We start from the raw sequence: 21460 nt of genomic DNA, 5'->3' as shown, positions 1-21460 counted from the left end.
TGGAATTATGTGGTTAGTTTTATACCTTGGAACAATATCAATTCTCCAGAGGCACATCATTAAATCTGCAATCCTCCTTTTATCCATAGAACGTGTTGCGTTACAAAGATTAATGCCCGAAGTCAATATGGCAAGTGAGTTAATTCATCTGTGGCACCTTTCTCTGATCATTTATATTTAATTAATTTTCCTGAGGGCTGAGTAGGATCATTCCATGACTACTGTCCCAGCAGTGGGTTTGCTTAACTCCATTTAGATTTTTAAGTAACAAAACAAATATAGCATTTCTTAATGTTTATTCACTATTCTCAAGAATGTACTTAGAAAGTTAGGGAAAGCAATGAATCAGTATATTTTGGAGTGTGAAAGCTTCCTATCAATGAACACAAAGTACCTTCGTACATGGTAGGGTTTGTGATTACCTACCTTGGCTGCTTCTAGGTAGTCCATTTTGACAAATTAAAAGCAAGGAAGAAATAAGGTTTTGTCTGCGGGAATGACAGACCTTAAGGTTTTGCTGCTAAGGTATGTGTGTTTGTGTCTGTGCGTGTTCATAGTATGTCAGTAATAGAGTCTATTTCTAATGAAACGAAGTCGGCCTTTCCTCCTTTTGATATGCATATAATACATACAGGTGACTTCGTTGATAGTCACACTTGAGGCTAAATTGTAAATTATAGGACTTGTCACAATGGCAGCTGTTGCATTTGCAGTAGTGTTGGTATCACAGAATTGGTTACAAACCACCTAGTGTAATAACCAAGGTATGAGTGCTGTTCAAGACGTCATGCATTCTGTTTTGAGCTACATCTTATCTTCATGGGTGCATTAACAAAGCAAATGAGTGAATCCTCTTTGCCCCTACATATTTTCCTCTTATAAAACTTGGGGAAGAAAAAACATGCCACTGGGGGGTAGGTTCACGCTTTCCTCACTCATGGGGTGGTATAGCTTTCTTTCCGTCTTTTCATAGAGCTTTCTGAAGGATAAAGGACGGGTCAAAAAAGTCTCTAGAGACCACCCCAGAGAAGGCATATCACAGAGTTCATCTCCACCATTCATCTCCACCCTCATGCACAACTGATGTCTGTATTATCAAAAGCTATGCCGTTATTCCATGGTGCAAAGTCAAGCAATGAAAACATAGTTCCATAACTCTGTCTGCTCTTGTAGTGTGGGCTATGGTCTTCCTTTGGAGGTTGGGGGGGAGCTGCAGACCAACACAGAGCAGCGAGGAGGCCTCCACCATTGTCAAAGCATTAATTGCACAGAGCTGTCCAGGCGCACACTTAACCAGATGTTGAGGGCCCTGCATATGTAAAATGAAAATATGTAGGGTAGGATGATCCTAGGAAGATTTGTTGCAGGCACAAGAGAAATCTGTGATTTCAAAGAACAGCTGGTGTCATAATGCTGCCACTAATGAGTGCAACAATCTGAGAGAGGAAGAACATTACAGGCAAACAGTTGAAATGCCAATTGGTCTTATCTGTAATAAACAAGTGTAGAGCTACTGGCTTTGTTGATACTTATTTGCTTTACAATCAAGCAGAGTTTTTTAAATATATATATATAAATGGTTGCTATGATATCAGCACACCTGTACCATCTTGGAATGTTTGTTCGGTATTTTATGACAAAACTATTTCATATGATGACCACCTACTCAAGTATGCAAAAAGATGCTCCACTGCCATTTTAGAACAGTTTTAGACTAGTTTTCATCATAAAGTAAAATCACCCAATCTTGGTCGCCCACATATGCACGTTTGGCCTTCTTTGTTATATTTTATTATTAAGTCACCATTCCAAGATGGCTGTAGGCAATGGCGGCCACTGCAAATCTCAAGGGGGGATTTGGGGTGGGGGAGTTCGACAGGTGCAATAGTAATACAGAAACATACTTCTCCTGCTGCTGACCACCTCCAGCAGTCCCTGGAACATTAGCACAGACTCCCCATGCAATCCTCTTTCTGCTCTCATGCTATACCTAACATGAGAGCAGCACCAGTATTGGTATGAGTTGCTTGGTCTGCCACTCAGGCAGTGCATGGGAGTCTGTGCATTTCTTCAACCCGGCTGTGCAAAACAAATGGGTTGAAGAAACCTAAATGCGCATGTCAGTTTGGCGGGTCTAATACAACCAGCCAAAACTGACATCCGTGCTTTTAAGTGCAGTCCACTCCTCCTCCCCACTCTCATGGCCGGTACCGCTGGCTCAGCTAGCAGCTGATAAATAAAACAATAAAAAACTATTGTTATATTTTTCAGCTGCTGGCTCTTAGCCAATGGGGCGATGCTCCAACGCTATTGTAGAGGACCCCCCACTGTCTGTAGGCCATTTAGAAAAGGCAAATTACAATATGTATGGGATATTTTTCACAGACAGAGTAGAGCATCCTGGAGGTAGTGTGAAGCTGTCTGCCCCTAAAAACAGTTTAAAATATAAAATAAAATAAAATAAAATAAAATAAAATAAAATAAAATGAAAAGGTCCAGTGGCGAAATAAGTAAAAAACATAGAACTGTACTGGGAAAAGGAGGGTGGAGATATTTGAAGCAGTTAGGACATTAAGGGTTCAGTGGACTGAGAGAGAGGGATGGGGGTTAAAACAATGCCTTCACAAGGAGTGCTAAAAGCAAAATAAAAAATAGTCCTTCTCTTTAGCAGTGGAAGTACTGGAAAAATACAACTCATCCTTAGGAACAGTTATAAAGAGGAATATCTCCAGGTGCAGTGCAAACACAGGAATAATAAGGAAACACATTGAATTATGAACACAGAACTAAAATTTACAAGAAAGTAATGCACGTATGAGGAGGGGACTGACCATAACCGCACTCTAAGTATATGTTAAAGTATGGGGGTCCAACATTGTCAGCTAAAGCTGTATGTAGCAAGACTGTGAAAATTAAGCAATTTTAATGTATTTGATTGCACATATTTCACAAATACTTCAAATTATTCCCTTCGTTAATTAGGAGCAAATAATGGTACAGTACAATTGTTCTATGAGCTCCTTTATATACAGTCTGCACAGTTAAATACATTAGTCGGAAAGAACTCTGTAGCACTATCAACGTTGTTGCACATTCTTATAAATGTATTTATTTGTGGAGTTGTTATAGGGCCCGATATTCACACTGCAACTACTGCAGGACACTCAGACATGGATGTGTGCACATAGATTATTCATTGCACTTCTTAGAATATTAACGTAAACCATACCTTGTTGAGATAAGAAGATGTTTAAGGTGGATTACAAAGATTCTGACATGTATTTGAACTACAGGCCAAGTTGTAAAATATTTTTTGCTTGCAGCTGTGGCACCCATCACCTATTACAAGGGATGAATCTTCACAGATAAAAAGGCTTAAGAACAAAGAGGCTGAATTTTAGAGGATTTAAGCACGTTTTCCATTTCCTTTGATTATATATCAATTCCGACAGTAGCCTAAATATGGTTTTGAGAACACTTCTTGAAGCATGTATTTAAATACATGATAAACATTGTTGAATTGATGAAGTTCTTTAAGGCCCATATTTATACTTTTTTAGTGCCGCATTTGCGCCGCTTTTTGATGCAAAAACGGCGCAAAGTTACAAAATACAATTATATTTTGAAACTTTGCGCCACTTTAGCATCAAAAAATGACGCAAAAAAGGTGCTAAAAATGTATAAATATGGGCCTAAGTTTTCAGATGCAAATTATAAATCTATCCTTCTCTGAGCATTTAAGTGGTAAATATATATACTACAATCAAAATGTTTAAGGGATTTATTGAAGAAGGTGTCTGTTCAAATATTAGCAGGAAGTGTGCTACTCTGAGGAGAAGTTGTATATATTAACAAACCTCCAGAAGTGTTTGATTTTGATGTTTAGGTTGTAGAATTGCAGAATTGCTAGGAGTCTCAAGAAGGAAAATGTTACCTATAAACTATTTCGAGAACTATTGGGCATATTTATGAGAAGCGGTACATCGGTCCCGATATGCCACTTTTCTTGCGTCGCCTTTGCCCCACCTAACGACTCCATGGATGCACAGTATTTACAATTCGGTGCACCATGGTGGTCGTTACCACAACAGTGTCAGAATTTTTGATGCTGCTAAGGCGCTTTGCTGCACTAGCATCACAATGTTGACGCTAGTGCAGCAAGCAGATAAAGGTCCATTGATTTTTTATGGGTGCGCCACTTTAATGCCTGCCATGAGCAGGCTTTAAAAATGATGGAAAAAATTTCGCAGTAAAATCGAGTAAATTTCACTGTGCAATTTTTTGGGGCCTCCATTGTGTTGGAATGCCTCCCTTACATACATTATGCCTGGCGCAGGCATGATGTGGCGCAAGGGGTTGCACAGTGGAGCAATGCATGCATTGCACCACGTTGTAAATCTGGCGCATGGGGCAAGTAAATATGCCCCTTATTTTTTATACCACACTATTGGCCAGATTTAGATTTCAGCGACGGGTTACTCCCTCACCGTTTTGACAGAGTAACCTGTCCCCCGAAATCGAAATGAGGCCCAATATTTCCTGGCACGCTTATAGATGACCCTTGTGCCGAAAGGAACCAGGCTGTATTAGCATCATACAATTCAGTCCTGGGTCAATTCTGATCTGAGTTGTGGACTATCATACTCTTATGTAAAATACATCAGAAGTGAAAATATAGTAGCTGTGGCTTAGCTCTAATCTAAAATAACAACTTTACTCTTTATATTGATTCAGTTGAGATAGGAATAGTGCTGCCCAATGACAAGATACCACATTTTTTAAGCAACCCATTATTATTTTCGTGTTAAGTTCATTGACCTAAAATAAAACTCAATCGTTTCTATTTAAACTAGTAAGTGTCATCGGCTGACTTTAATATTGTGCTAAAAGCTACTAAAAGAAGTTGAACATTACCCAAAAGAGGGCCCAGGGGTTCGAGTAGTCACCAATATTCTCCCCAATAATGTAAGTTTTTCCTTTTGATTTTACTTCTGGCGTGGGAACAAATGGTGCTTTCAGTATTAGGAACTCACTTTTTAAAATTAATTTGTGCCATACAATTGCATGGCTAACATTTATCTAATGCTGTCTTTTTTCTGATTGTGGGGTCCCGAATTTTAGTGCTCAGTAAGTTCATACCCTTTTATTAGTTAGGGGGATTTTTTTACTTTCAGTGAATTGCTCAGTAAAATTTTTAAATAAAAAAAATGTCACCTAAAAATCTAGACTTCTCTTTCTCTACCCTTTTCGAAACCACATGTACATTCAGCCCTCCTCATGCCTTGTGAATGCATAAGTATATTGGTAAGAATATACTGGTACTTACTCTCAGCAGGTATCTGCACCGTACTGCATTATACAGGTGGGGTGGCAGCCTTTGTAAGCAAATGTCAAGTTAGAAGCTATCAGCTGGGCCCCCATCTTCCAGATTAATTTCACAATGCTTGTTCATGAAAAACTGAAGTGTTGCCTGCCGCCTTCGCTAGCTGGACCCTCACATCTATACTACAGAAATGTCATGCAAGCACTGGAAACTCCACCATTTAGTGTTTAGTTTGCAGTCTACCAGACAGTGTAGCTGTCTGGTTTGCTAAAGACATTTAAAAACATTCAAAAAGCTGACCTAGGAATGCATTCCGCCCGCTGCTTGCCATTGGCTTTGTAACTTACATTTTCTTACGTTCCATTTGCTGACTTTACTTGTTTTAGGCTGTCCAACTTGAATTTGTACCTTTTCTTACCCAAACCTAATTTACAGTATCCTTCCGGGGTCTCCCCTTCTGTAAACAGGCCTGTAAATATTTTTCTTATCTCATCACATTTGCTGTGCATTCAAATACTTAGGTCAAATGTTAGACGCTATCCTCTGTGGGTGATTGTTTACTTTTCTTTCTCTGACTTCAAAATGAGAAAATTATGTGACAATCTTGCTGGATACTGGGGGTAGGAAAGAGTTGTTTCTAGTGCACAACAACATTTAAATGAACTGTGTAAGTATTTCAGACTACATCAGAATTAGTAACACAAATACAGCACATATTTTGTTATTTCTGAAGGGTGTTAGAAACAAATACTTTAATATGATCGAAACAAATCATTACACTTTGTGATGCAATTTCCACACATTTTCATCTGTGCACTCTATAGCTTTATTAGTAAAGCTGTATGTCTGTGCAAATGTAAAGGTAATTTCAATTGAAAATATGTTGTCTGTAATGGCAGTGTGCTACCACACCACGAATACTCCACTCCATGCCACTCCACACTACTGTGCACCACTCCACATCACTGCACTTTACTCTGCACCATTCCACTTTATACCACTCTACACCACTGCACTCTGCACCTTTCTACTCTATGCCACTTCACTATACACCTCTCTGATCTACCCTCTACCACCCTAACCTATGCCAATGCACTCTTCGCCATTCTACTGTGCACCATTGCACTCTTCACCACTCCACTGTACACCACTCCAGTGTAGGATACACCAATCTACTCTGCACAACTTCACTGTACACCACTATACAATACGCCTCTCTGCAACAGTGCACTTTACACAAGTGCACTCTATGGCAATACACTCTACATTTTACTCCTTGACACTCAACTCTATGCCTGTGCACTCTACCCTAATCCACTGTACACCACTCTAATTTACTCTGCGCTACTGCACTCTATGACACTGCACTCTACATCACTTTATGTCATTACAATCTATGACACTCTACGCAACTGAACTCTACCCTGTACCACTCCACACTACGTCACCTCACTCTGCTTTGAAACAATCTGCTTTATGGCACTGCACTCTACGCCATTCTACTCCACTATGTGTCACTCCACTTTATGTCACACCACTCTGCACCACTCTACTCTTAACCACTGCACTCTATGCCAATGCACTTTACACAACTGCACTCTGTCACTGCACTCTGTGCCACCCTACTCTACTCTACACCACTGCACTCTGACACTCTACTATGCAACACTACACTCTCCATCACTGAACTCTTCAATACTTTACCCTGTACTACTCCACTGTACTCTACTTCACACCGCTGCACTCTCTTCCACTGCATTCTATGGCACTCTACTCTGCACCACTCTATACTACTCTACTCTGTGCCACTCTACGCCACTGCACTCTCTGCCACTCGACTCTACTATGCACTCTATGCCACTGCACACTATGCCTCTTGACTCTACTCTGAACCCCTGCCCTCTGCATCACTCAACTATACATCACTAAACTCTGCATCACTCTATGCCTCGCTACTCTATGTCACAGCACTCTATGCCACTCTACTCTACTCTTTGCCACTCTACACTGTGCCACTCTTCTCTGTGCCACTCTACTCTGTGCCACTCCACTCTGCGCCACTGAACTATGCAACACTGCATTCTACTATGCACCACTCTTATCTATGCGGCTGCATTCTATGACGCTGCATTGTACGCCGCGGAATTCAATGCTACTGCACTCAATGACACTGCACTCTATGTCACTATACTCTGCAACACTCTACACCAATGCACTCTACACCAGTCCACTCTACTCTATGCCACTACAGTCTATGCCACTTTACACACCTCCACACTATGCCACTCCAATAGACAACATTTTCTGCCACTCCACTCCACAGCACTCTACTCAATTCTTTGCCATCCCATTCTACAACACACCACACCACTCCCCTCTCTGCCACTAACGTTTAGCCTTTAGTGAACAACAGCCACACTGGTGTACAACATGGCTAAAACACAGTGGCAAAGCCAATAGCTCTTCCATAGGCAAGTCCCATTGGCTTTGCCAATGCTTGTTTGTGTGTTATTCCAAATATGAAACTGTGATTGTAGAAAGTGGTTTTAGAGTAAAGCTTTCTTCTACAACTACAGAACAGATAGATTCACAGCCAATAAGTCGCTCTCATGAAAACGTGCTAGCTATTCCTTTTTCTAAGCTCAGGCAGGTTTGATGGCTTTCGGATTTAATATTCACTTGGGCTATCTGATCTACTCAGAGAGCAGCACAGCCACCTCAAATGGATAGGCCTGCAGGAAAGCCAGAATCCTCAGTGAAGCTGTACAGATGCAAATGTGCATTTGACTTTGATGGCAAAAAAACGGCCAGGGAGTCCAAAACTACACATTTTCCCTATCTACTGTCTCACAGAAAACGGTTATGGTGCGTAATAAACCTGAGTAGCTTACAGTTTGTTGTAGACAATCAAATGTATTTGAATTGTACTCCTCTTTTGTAGACTTATGCATTAAAAATAATACAAATTCCAAATATTACCCAACCAGGATTAACATAGTTTTAGAGAAATCAGTATAAACAATAAACTGTTACCAAAAAAAACGATTTCCAATTGTTGATTAAATATTCTAAATTTGCGATCTACAGAGAACACAAGCCGGGTTCTGACGAATTCGGCCAGAACTGTAGTATTTCCCAGCCAGTGTTTTGTGCATAATACTGTCAAACAACTCATTATGGAATAGGCATCTGTGTCTTCACACTACTGACAGAAACAACATGTAATTGTATATGGCCTGAGGTGTAATACTATCCAAATGCACTAAAGCCCAGTCTCTGATGGGATTACAGGCATGCTCTTTTCAAATTTGGAAAAAGGCAGGTTTGAGTCTCAGAAGCATCTGACTGAGACATAGTCCAGCCACATTCTGCCTTGCTGATTTGGTAAGTTATACATTTGTGTGTACTTTTCAGATACTTAAAGCTCATATTTTTGTGTTCTTCTCATATAACTAGAAGAAAGAGAAAATATATAAGGCATTTGTAAAATGACACAGTTGCAATTAATTTTTTCAAACATGTTCAATTCTAAGGTTTGTGTTTTGGCTTCATAAATGTGATGTGTGTTTTACTCTTTTCCTTTATTATTCAGCACTTGGTTATGTTCATTTCTAGCTAAAGCTGAAAACTGACTGAGGTCACCCTGTGTAAAAGCTGCACAGCCAGTGCATTTTGTCGCCATGGCAACATTGAGCCTTTTTCTTTTAGCCATTTCAGTGTTTGGTCTTGTTTTGAAAATGCATGGCTTTAAATCATTGTTGGTCTCTCTAGGATAAGCTTTCTAGTCACCTAAAATGTGTTGGTAAAGTTATAATTACGTGCAAAGTAAGCACTTCAGAGACATCAACATCAGACGTTGACAAAGGCATTTTGGACAGATAAATACAAAGACCTCCTGTCTCTCTTGATGGAGATCAAATTAACTAGTCTATCATTTATCTTTTATTTCCAGCTCAGCTTGATCACCCAAGTCACCCATAAGGCCACCCTGCATTGGTCTAGCACCCCTGGCATGTTCAGACGTGGGTCCTGTGCACTACTACTATCACTTTTTTGCTTGTTACGTCAGATGTCCTAAAGGTATGCCCAGATGTGGATTTTGTACTCACCATGTTAGGTCTCAAGCCACGCCTCACATGTGAGACTTAAATATTCCAAACCCGGTCTGAATTTGCTTATGCTCCCATCCGAAGGACACCTAGTCTGAAAGTTTTAGTTCGATGATTCCCTTTTTCAGGAGGACCAAGACAGATTTGCATATGGTCAGTCTCTGTCTAGGGTGGCATAGTGGGCAAAAATGATGGTCTGGAATGTGGCTCTGAGTGATCACCCATGTCTGAGATTAATTTGAAGCATTCCTTCCATCACTTTGTGGCAATAGAATCCCAAAATGAGATGGACATGCCAAGACTTTGATTCCATGCTCACTGTATTACTGTACTCTAGCTATAAATCATTTACAAGCCCCAAGAACACGACTGATTCTAATATGGCAAATCTCTGTCTAGTGTGCATAGTTAATATATTCTAGAATGCAGCCCCAAGAGATTGCCAGTGGGTGAGGTTAATGCTTGCATTCCTTCCATCACTTTTCTGATTGTCGCTTCTGATGACCCTCGAAGTGCATTGGGTATGCATAGAGAGGGATCTTTGTCACAAGACTCAAGCTACACCTCACTGACAAGGCCTAAGTAGTGAAAACCAGTCTGGGGTGCTTAAATTCCCATCTGATGGACACCTAGCCTGGCAATTTGGACTGTTATTTTGAGCAGAACCATATTTGACTATGGCTGCTTTCTGTCTAGAGTGGCATAGTAGGCAAAACAAAACTGATGGCCTGAAATGTGGCTCTGAGTGATCACTAGTGTCTGAGAGTATTTCAAACATTACTTCCATCACTTTGTTTCTGTTGAAGCCCTAATTGATAGAGTTATGCCATAATATTGTGCCTGTGTTCAATGTCTCATAGGACTTCAAATATTCCTCAGCTCCACATTGGAATTGAACATGTTAAAAGTGTAATGTCAATGTCATTACTGTGACCATTTTGGAGTCAAATTCATCACTGCTTTTCTGCCATGTAGAAAGACAAATGGTTCTCCTGCCAAGCAGAAGGGTGGCTCGGTCTGATGTGACCACAAACGTCCTGGTAATAGCCTCTGTGATACATATGCTGCTCACAAATGCCCTTTGTATGTTCACCATAATGACAAGGTTGATGCTGCAGCAATGACCAACCCCTCCTGTGTCAATTGCTACACTGTTACAAAAGGAAAGATATATTTTTAATCTGACCTGCACACCAATGTCAACCAGAAAGATTGGGTAAAAACATTTCATAATAAACATTCTTGGTGATAAATCTATCCCAGAGCACATTCATTATTGTTTTACTTGTGCTTTTTTTGGTAAATTGTTGATACCACCAGGTGGAAGATTCTGACCACACGGAATGATAAATTAAAATCCTGCACATATAAACCTAGGATAGAAACTTTAGTCAACAACCACAATAAAATAATTTGTAATTTTGGAAAGGGCTGCAGAATTATACTTCAGGCTAATTTTTAAAGCCAATGGCATTTTAAAATGTGTGTACTGTAGAACACAACATATTTGCAAGGATTATGATCAACAGTTAGTACACAATAAGAAAACATACAGTAAAGATAATGAATGCTGGTACTTCGTCAGTACCTTTCCGCAAGCTACCCACATACTTCATGCGCTCACAGTGAGAACGAGTCAGCAGCATCTCTACCATATACCTTGACACTCCTTCTAAGGATCCAATATCCAGTATATTACCATTGTTGAGTAAATGGCCACGAGCCTTGTACATGCATGCCTCCAAAATAATGTACCTATTCATGCATTGGTTCCAACCTTCCACCGCCTCAAACACCTTCCATTTTTGCATATTAACTTTTGCAGCAAGGACCAGGTCTAGAAGAAAGAGGGCTATGGCTTATCTTTTGGCATCTAGGTCTTCTGTAGGTACCAAGGTCTTCTAAGATGTATGCCAAGGTCACCTCGTGATGGACAAGGCTTCCCTACTAATTTTCCCACAGAATGTATGAATGATGTTGCATCCCCTTAATGTGTCAATAATTTTTCCTTTCAATGTCTGCCACTTCAAGGATAGAGTTGAAAAATCCCTGTCTACTTCAAGCTTCTGCCATTCCCACTTAGGCGTTAAACCGAAGTTAAAGGTACACTGCTTATTCCTAAATGTTTATCAGCTAACACAAGTTTCAAGTATTAATCAAAAATTACACACCCGTGTTTGCTCCTGACTATCTGTATGCTTTTTTATTTAATTACAAAAGAAAATACTAAGGGCTACATTTTCTTTATCCGAATGTCATATTTGGCACAAACCTTTTTTAGATTCTTCCAAAAATATAATTAAGTTATCAAAGATTTTAAGCTACTACTTAGGATCTTATATATTATTGCTATCATGTGTAAATTATATTTTGTGGCTTAACATCTTTCAGCACCACAAATCTCCAAACAGTTCTAAGCCAACTGTAGACGTATTGCTCGTGTATGCTAGGGGTAGTCAAGATGTGTATTTGCAAAGTTTAAAAAAGGCTTATAAATCTGAAAAACACAAGGTTCTGCAGAAAAACCTAGAGTGATGTGCTTTTTGTTTGTGAATGTTCCAGCAGAGAAAAAGATTTATTGGTGATTGCTCCCAATTTTATTTTTATTTTTGTGCTAAAACTTGACCACGAGGTGAAGTTGGGCAAAATACACACACTTTGCATCTTCTTGAAGTTCATACCTTCGGTTGCTCCTCGCTCCTCAATTTTGTTTGATCTTTATTAGGTAATGTGGAAAACAAGTCTTATTTGAAACAAAGAGTAGCAGTTAGGTGTCATAAACTATCTGGGTCTATCAAATATTTACAGTTCACACAACCATTGACCTGTTCTTTGTCTCATTTCATATTTAACATTGTCTCCTTGTTTCAGTCTGATCTTTCCTATTCTTTCCAAATTTCCTTACTACATATGTAATCAAAAGGACATACCAAAAGGAAATGAACATCAAGATGTTCACAATAAATTATACTCTGGGAAGAAAGAGGGTGTTCCATTGAGAGGGGATAAGAAGACAAGGTAAATTGAAATCAGCAGTGCAAATGTGGAACAAGGCATGGTGTGTGAACTCTTGCAACAAAAAGTACCATTCAAAAGGGTAAAGTCTGCACGGTATCACAAAGTTAGTTGTTCCTCTGGAGACAGGTTGAGCACTTAGAAGACATAAACGAGTTCTTGCACAGAGAAAAATAGGTCCTCCTTGTGCAGGCAGTGGAGCCCTGCCACAAACAGACCTCCTCATTTTGTAGAGTTGAACTTACTCCTCTGCAGATAGAGCTGAGCTCCAGTACTGATGCAGCCAAGTCTGTGCATACAAAATGAAGCAACCAGGTGTTATGTTGGCTGTGACTGGGCCTTGTCCAGGTGAAGAGCCCTGTTTTCATGTACAGAGGAGACAGCTCTAAAATGTATGGACAGTTTGTTCCAGCCATTGGGCACAAGGTAGGAGAAAGCGTGATAGCTGACTTTGGCTCTTTGTATGTGGGGGATGTGTGCATGCAGGAGTCTGATTGAGCAGAGGTATGTGGTGGTGTGTGAAGTTGATGCAGCTATTGAAATAGATGAGGTAGTGCTTGTTCAGGACTTCATATATGTTTGAGAGCAGTTTCAAGAGTGTGGGTTAGTGAATGGGGAGTCAGTGGAGGTCTTTGAGGGGTGGGTTGATGTGAATGCTGGGGACATCCTGAATGTGAGTCTGGACACAGGCTTCTGTACGGTCTGAATTATGCTAGCAGTAGACACTGATTCTGACACAGTGTTCTGTTGTAGCTTAGCTTGTGGGTGATGAGGTTTGGGTGACCATTCGGCATGTGTTGACTGGGATCCATTTGAAGATTTCATTGAGCATTTTGAGGGTGTGAAAGCAGGAGTTGATGACTTTATTGACTAAAGCAAACTTTACAGCACATTTTCCCCATTATTTTGCTCCTTTAATCAGAAGTCTGTCTTTCACTGTGTAAATGGCAGTGCTAGTGCTTTCTGTGATGGTGTTGACACCAACCTCCAAAGAAACATTTTTGTCACCAGCATACTTTATTATTAGCAAATTAAGCACTGGGTTGAAGTGAAGGTGTTGCACATGACAGATTCTCTTGGCAGCTATGTTCTAGAATTGTGAAAAGTGGTCTAGTCCATTTCAAAATTGTGTTTCAGGTAGAACATCAAACAAATCTTTCACATACTGAAGAAGTTTGACTTTTATATGTACTATTCCCTGTCTGGGTTGAAGCAGGCAAACCCCCAAAGTGAGTGAATGAGAGGTAAACCATAAAGCTTGTGAAGGCAGCTCAACTTCAAGGGTGTAATGGGAGGGGTTCCTTGCAGGAGCCTTTGTTGGTGCATGTGCGCTAATCCTTAATGTATGGCTTGATGGCACCATAAACAAAAGGAAGGACTCCCATCATGGTGCCCTTAAATCATGGTCTCCTCAGTGGACAAAGGTTCTGCATACTATACTTTACATCTTCCTGCGAGAGAGCAGCAAGCATCTGTTCAGGTTAAGGGACACAAACTACTCACTGCCTGAGGGTGCAGATGTTGTGCACTGGCTGGAGCTACAGGAGCTCTTTGAAAGGGGTGCAGCAGGGTTGTGTGCATGCACATACTTTCCCACACACATACGTCTACTCACAAGTCCCCTTCTGGCTATCTCAATGTAATCCTGCAAAAGTGTCTTATGCTGCTGATGCTCACCATAACTAGAATAAATGTCATTTTTACATGCCTTCAGCTCCTTCACTAATTTGTCTGTCAACACTACTTCCCACGATGAATTTCTGTTGCAGCATGCACACATTTAAACCTATGAAGGTATGGCTAATCTTATTTCATTTGAACAGAAAGATACGGTGACTGAGTGTACGTTTGACTTAGTGTAAGTGTGCATTTTTATAACAAAATTAACCTAGAGCTACCAAAATGCGAAATGGCTGTATAGTTGTAATTTATGATATTGCCTAAATTCTCTGACAGCACTGCTTAGCCATTTTAAAGAAGTATTGCATGGCCAAAAAATGAAAAAAGATTCATCAGCCATTTGTACACTACCTTAGGTAGAAAATATCAAATTAAGATATTCCTCCCTTCCAGGATTATTTGTCCACACGAATGGATGGATACAATGGAGATTGTTGAAAAGTCATTACATCTCCGAGTAAAAATGTGTCTATTACATGTTTTGGTGATTTTATTGCACATAAAGCAGTAGTATAAAACCCATGCATTTTTAAGGAACCATGGAAAATAATTCATAGTTACCCGTGAAATACAGATTTTTGGTGTCATAATGGTAGTTACCAAACTACTGTGCAGAGGTTTTACTTTGTCCAGGATATTAAGATTGGAGGACTAAAGTTATCTTTATATTATGTGGCAAAAAAATAAATTATGTGACATTATGTCTGGTGAAATTATGTTCATCTGTTTGAGCTAGAAAGAACAATTCTGATAAAATCTGCATAGTTTGGAAATTACATGTCAAATTCAGTAAATCTATAATCATGCAGTAAACTCTGCAGCCACCGATTCACATATATTCACTGTTCTCATCACTGCCTATTGTCTTATCAAGTATTTATTTGTGACAGGTAAAAAAAACCTCAACATTGTATTTTTCAGTCAATGCCCATTGTTAGCTGGACTATGGATAAAACAGCCGGTGATATAAAAAATACATAACGGGTACCTTGTCATTGCCATCTCATGCTTCTGGTGACATTTACAAACTACAGGGCCAAAGATATCACCAGAACTCCTCAATTATAGTGTTGGACCAGATTACACAGTTTACTGTTTTGCATGCTCTGTATGTAATTAACTTTAAACCACTGTGTATATGCAAATAGATAACCCTTAAACAAGAGTCAACTCAATTAGGTGCTACCCATGTATAGCATGTAAATACCACAATAATTTGCATTTGTCTACATATTAGAGAGTTTGAGGAATGCGGCCTAATGGCAATGTTAAAACATCAACAGAAAATAAGTGTTTACAAAGATTGGTGAAATCAAATGTTTGACTTTTTTTTAAAAAATTCTATTACATCAACTAAGGAAGAGATGTGTCTTGTGACTCAACTGTTGATCTAAGGACCTTGATTTGAATCCAGCTTGGCACTGACTGAAAATTGTGCAATTTTGGAAAGTCACTTAATTCTAATATGCCTAAAATTTAAATGTGTGAGATACTAGTGTAGGTGTGTGTCACAAAAAGGTTTGACCACCACTTGTGAATACAATTTTGCCCCATTTTCCATTATCTCCCATTATATGCAACACTATGCTGCTCTCACTCTAAGTCCTTGCTATAGAAATACCAACACATGCATGCTTTTACATTGTGAACAGGTAACCAGCTTATTATTCTCTGTGAATACCCCTTCCTTTTGAGCTGCAGGCGAGACCTCTTCAATTTGTGATAGCCAGATAGAAGCTCTCCACGATTTTCTTTATCCCAGTTTGTTCTGCATGGGTCAAGTCTACTTCTCAATGTTTGCGGGTGCCTTTGCTTGGGCACTTTGGGAGATTCGTCACACTCTCATCTGCTTGTTCCCTGTAAGCATTTCATCACTATGCAGTTCATGACACTTTTAATCAGAAAAAACACTTTTCCAGTAAGCCTTCAGTGCTTTCTCTTCTGTGTTTCAGACATGTATTAGAATGGCTTGGTACCAACCATTTTCAAGGGATCCGAAGCTGGACAATACAAAAGATGTGGCTTTAATGTGCTGAAGCATGGAAGAACAGGCAGGTGCATATACCTTTTCCATGCATTAGCACATTATCCTGGACCAACTGGTCTTCCAAATGTGTATTCTACTACTGTCTCAGCCCCGGGTGTGCGAAATGGTAGCCCTACCACCACTGTTTAGTACTAGCCTCCCCCCCCCGAAGTTCACGTCTAGTAGCACCCTGATCCTAGCATGTCATATAAGACAGAAGTTTGTGCAATTAGCCTAGTTCGAACTTAATTAAGTCATGGACTTTGTTGAAAATGTGCTTGAATTTACAAACAACCCTTAGATACGGCCTTAAAAGGCTGCCCAATAGACTATATTGATCTAGGACTGCAAGCAGAAGGTTCACATGGTGGACTTATCAGTCTGCTCTCCTCTGTGCAGACAAAAAGTGACCTCAGCAGTTTTCAATTTGCAGTGTTTCCTTTGAAAAATCGAAAAAATACTATTTTAGGCTTAAGTGGCCCAGGGCTGGATTGGCTTTTAATTCAATAGCGCTTTTCCTCAGTGGGTTGGAGCCAATTGAGGCTGGTTTCCAAAGCACCGGGCCTCTGCTGGTGCCTGTCACTTTCCCCTGCTCCCTGATGGTGACTGCAGCAGAGGGTGGCTTCAAGAGAGAGAGAAAGATGTAGATGGACGGAGCTAGACAGAAATTCCAGAGACGGAGAAGACAGAGAGAGGAGAGATGGAAAGAAACAGGTAGAGAGAGGGGGGAAGTAAAAGAGCGGGGCTGGTTTGAGCATTTGTGCTAGAGCTGCTTTTGGTTCCCACTATAGGTTCTTTTAGTAAACTTTTTTATAAAAGCGCTGCGAGGCCATTCTAATCGTAATACAGTACTATGCGAATTTTGGTAACATAATACATGAACAAAGCCGCTCTTGGAAACAGAATATTGCGTTATTACAAAAGACAACATGAACCAAGAATTCTTAACTCGACCTCAAAGCAAAATATAGTTTAAAACATAACGTGAAAAGCATGCGCTGACAGCAGCAGCCAATCGTGCGATTTCTTTGTGTACGTCAAGGTTCCCGTTCTAGAGGCTGCTGTTAGGAATGGTTTCCACATAATCGAAATAACTTTGTTTCTCTTCGCGGCGACCAAGGCAATCAACCCTGCAGCCTATTCCAAGGGATGCGCTTTATTCTCGAGGCAGCTCCAGGGGCAGGGGCAGATAACGCGTAGTTGAATGACTGAGCTCCCCGGGCCATCTGAAAAAGAGATCAAAGGGTCCCTCTGGTCTATTGAAATGCAATTGCTTCCTAATCACTTTGTGGGGCCCCCGGCTTGCAAGAATGGGCTGTGCAGGCCCATTATAGAGAAGCTCCCGCTAGTGAAAGGGACAATGGAGAGATTAGCGTTGCCAGCCATATAGGAGAAACAGCACTTTCCGACTAATTGCAGGGAAGAAAGCAAACAGGAAAAGAGGGCATCCAATGACAAAAATGTTTGTGCAAGGAGAATATGCCGGCCATTCAGAAATCACCCTTGATCACAGTACAACACTGAGACTCGAATTATGATTGCTGGAGAAGGATTACACTCAGAGAGACAATGGTTCCACTTTTAGGGCCAAAACAGACTAATAGTGTACTATCCTAATTATGTGCATTCGTAGATACACTTTGAAGCCTGTCTTTTATCTACCTAACATAAATAGCTGCTCTCAAAACTGCGTACAATTAGAAAAGCATCTCAAAGGTCGACGGCGTTATATGAGGCGTTCCTTAAACCTTTTGATTTTAAATTATTAATTTCATGCTTCGAATTATTAAGAACATTTACTTCATTACTGTTAGCTCTGTGCAAAGGGGGGCTTGGAACAGTTCCTGGCATAGCAGCATTGAAATGGCTGTATCTATAATTTACATTGTTAAATGTCCAGAAGGGTGAATGAAATGCGCACTTCCCAGATGGGGAGCAGGGCACGTTAGGCAGCGGAGTGTGGTAGACTGACACCCATTTCCCTGGCCACATATGCCAGACCTCTTTTGCAGGAAGGCCTTTCTCTTCGGTGGGGGAGGTGACAGTGATGTCACTTTCCGCGTGCTGCCTGCTACCCTTACTACAGTGAAGGTTTTCAGTTTTTTAGGATCGAGCGCTCAAGTGCTCTGGACCATGTTGTAATCTCTCTTTGGGCTTTTAACCATGCCCATGTCATGTCCATCACTTTCATTGGTTTGTGGGCTTGCCTTTTAAAATTTGCTTGATTTAATTTCTGGAAGGCATGCATACATCATGCCTCTTCCGGTGTTTGGCCCTCCTCGAGAGCACCAGTAAGCTACTGAAAACATACGAGGCTCCGTGTTTTCCGAATGGCTTCTGGACTACTTTTTATTTTTATTTCTTACGCAGCACGATCTTGCTGGGCAGTAGTCCAGCGCTTTGCATGACTTTCACCCTGTTACATGGATAATTGCACTTCTGCTGGTTACGTGGATAATTGCACTTTTGCCAATACATTTGACTGCGAGCGAACTTCTGTTTTCTGTTTTTCAGTTTATGTGGCAATAAAAGTCTAGTTAGGAGTTTACAATGCTAATAGCTTTAACTTGAGCAAATGCGAGACCCATTCCATTGTAAATGCTTGTTTAATTAGATAGCAGCAGGAGGCTTTAAATGTCCCACATAGTAAGTGGAGCTCTCTTTGTCCTGCTGCCAGCTCCGCAGTCGAACCATCAGCACACGTCATGGTTAGAACCTCACTATCCACCAAGGGACTTTTTGTTCATTTCAGAAATTTTGAATAATCATGCTAAGAACTGTGTACTATAATTTTCCCCATTTTCTTTGGCTGATGGTTGTGGTTGGGGTGGCTACTCTGCTACACAGGCCCTGTTGCCCTGGGCACTCGCCGTCAGCCCAAAGGGTTGGGAGGCAGTCCTGGGCTTCGGGGAAGAATATTAGGTCAAGGACAATTGCTCAATTGGGAACCTTGGTATGGGCTTAAGACCAGGACGTTTGAAGGCCCCTGGCCATTCTTCAATGGGTAAAGAGCACGTCGAGGGTTAGGAGGGTCTCAAAAAGGAACCACTCTGGCACAAAAATTGAATTTGTTAAATGGTCTCAGCAAAATGTTTGGCACATAAAAGTGATGAATGTTACTGGAAGATAAAAGACTAAAACCAGGGCTTTAGGCTGTCCGGGTCCTGCCGGGTCCTGCCGGTGGACAGTATCCGCAGTTCTGAAAAGCAGATGCTGAAGTGAATCCCTATTGGGCTCTCAATTTTTGCCATAACCCTCAGGGTGAAGAAAAATCTTAACTCAGCAGCAGTACCACCCTGCGCTTCCTTTGATGTAACTTTAAAGATACTTGTTATAGTTGTTTCAGTGTCTCAGCATTTCAGAACTGAAGCATTTTAAATACTTTATACAAATAAGCTTTTGTTGTTTCTTATTTATCTTACGCAGTGCTTTAGATGGGCCGGTACTGTCCGGTACTGAGTACCGGCACTTTTTTATTTTGAGAGGGAGAGTAACTGCACTTCTCAAGATAAATGTAATACTTTTAATTGGAGAGTACAAGCACTTCTCAGAAACAAGCAGGTACTCTGTATCAGAGTACCTGCACTTCTATTTTTCCATTTCAAGCACTGATCTTATGCAACTTATAACCATTGACAAAGACAATAGTCCTGTCATGTTGTAGGTGTAATGTTACTTGTTGTTCTGTATATATGGATGTAATGACAGAAAGAAGCAGCAAAATACCAATCGGGCATGCATACTATGCTAAACACAGAATTTTAGCTTATTGTTTTTAAGCCACACCTTTAATTACAGCGACCACACCCTTTTAAGAGACCCCGCAGTTTTTTCACCCCACTGAAAGCCACAACTAAAATCATAATTTTGTATACAAGCTGTGTGTTTAAAGTCATAGTAAGAGTGACAAAGGCCCTACTGCAAGCCAGGAAAAGAATTGTCCTCCCACTTGCCTCCCCATTTTTGTAATAAGAGACAGCCATTTTTTGGGTGCAGTCAGACAGTCCTGTGTGTGGGCATCTTAACCGGTGAGCCTGCCACAATAATGACAGCTATGCCCCTGTGTATGTTGAAGGCAACAACCCTTTTACGGAGATACTGCATAAACAAAGGGGGCTGATAATCACTTCATTATTACTTTATATGACTAAAGCAGCCAAACTAATCAACAACTTTCACCAGATACTCAAAACAAACATTTAGCAGAGTAGTCTCCGAAAAGTGGAGTGGAACTGGTTTTAGAAGTTTATCTGTATCTGCTGCAGGATTGATTCTGTATCGGCATTATAGTCAGTTTAGTTACTTCACAAAAAGACCTGCAAACTGTATCACATTTGCCTGTTTTCCTTTACTGCAAAAGTAATATTATGCTAATAAAATGATATCTTACTAAATAAAATGATGTACTTTCTACACACCAGGGACTCTCTGATTAATTATCAAAAAGTAATTGTGTGCAATCAGATTTAGTCAAAGTAGATGTACCTATGTTTCTCCTCAACTTAATAGCTTTTTACCTGAAGAGATTTGTTAAGTCTTGTTTCATTATCAGGTGCTTACAGAGGTGTTGGGCAGCAGAACCCAGCCCAGAGTCCCAACTCTGGCTATAGTTTTATTATCATTTTCCCACTGCAATGCATTTTTGAGTATATGAGTGAAAAAACGAAAACATCATTTTTTTTGGTTCTTGCACAGAATAGTAACTACTGCATGTGTGTTCTTTGGCAGAGGCCCAGACATAACATTGATAATATTTCCAGTTATAACATTTTATTTAATGTGTCAAGTGGGAGTGCGAAGCAAATAACCTTAAATAAACAGCAGGGATTGTTTTTATTTGCCATTATTGAAAAATGTACTTACAATACACTCTTCCCTGGTAGTTCTCCTGGCAGTTAGTGTCTGTTATTTTCTAAAGTTTGAAACTGTATGTAAATTGCGGGGAGATGTCTCTCGTGTTATGCCTTTCTATCTTTCTCTTTGCCTTTCTGTTTCTCGTTCAATCTTTCTCTTCCTCTGTATTTCTCTCCCCAAATGTTCCTCTCATTCTCATTCTCAAACTCTATTCTCTTTTCTCCCATTCCTGTTCTCAATTTTCCACCCCTTCTTTCTAATCCTCTTTGTCTCTCCCACTCAACGTTTCTCATTCCTTACTGCCTGTTTCTGTTGCACACCTAACCTGTTACAAATGTTCTTGTTCCTTCTCTGCTCTTCTTTACACTTGCATGCTCGCTCGCTCTCTTTGCCTCATGCTGTAAGATTTGGGATAAGGAAGCAAAATGTAAATTGCACTTGAACAGACCGATG

The 21460-nt window shown here is 40.4% G+C and overlaps 1 protein-coding gene across 1 annotated transcript in view; it reads right to left on the bottom strand.

The window, feature by feature from the left end:
* Positions 1-21460, bottom strand: part of ADAMTS18 (ADAM metallopeptidase with thrombospondin type 1 motif 18) — a 282250-nt gene that overhangs the window by 241206 nt on the left and 19584 nt on the right. The window lies entirely within an intron of this gene.

This window comes from Pleurodeles waltl, chromosome 12, assembly GCF_031143425.1.
Source record: "Pleurodeles waltl isolate 20211129_DDA chromosome 12, aPleWal1.hap1.20221129, whole genome shotgun sequence".
Lineage (NCBI taxonomy): Eukaryota > Metazoa > Chordata > Amphibia > Caudata > Salamandridae > Pleurodeles > Pleurodeles waltl.
The sequence above is the reverse complement of the archived record's forward strand: the minus strand, read 5'-3'. Positions and strand labels throughout refer to the sequence as shown.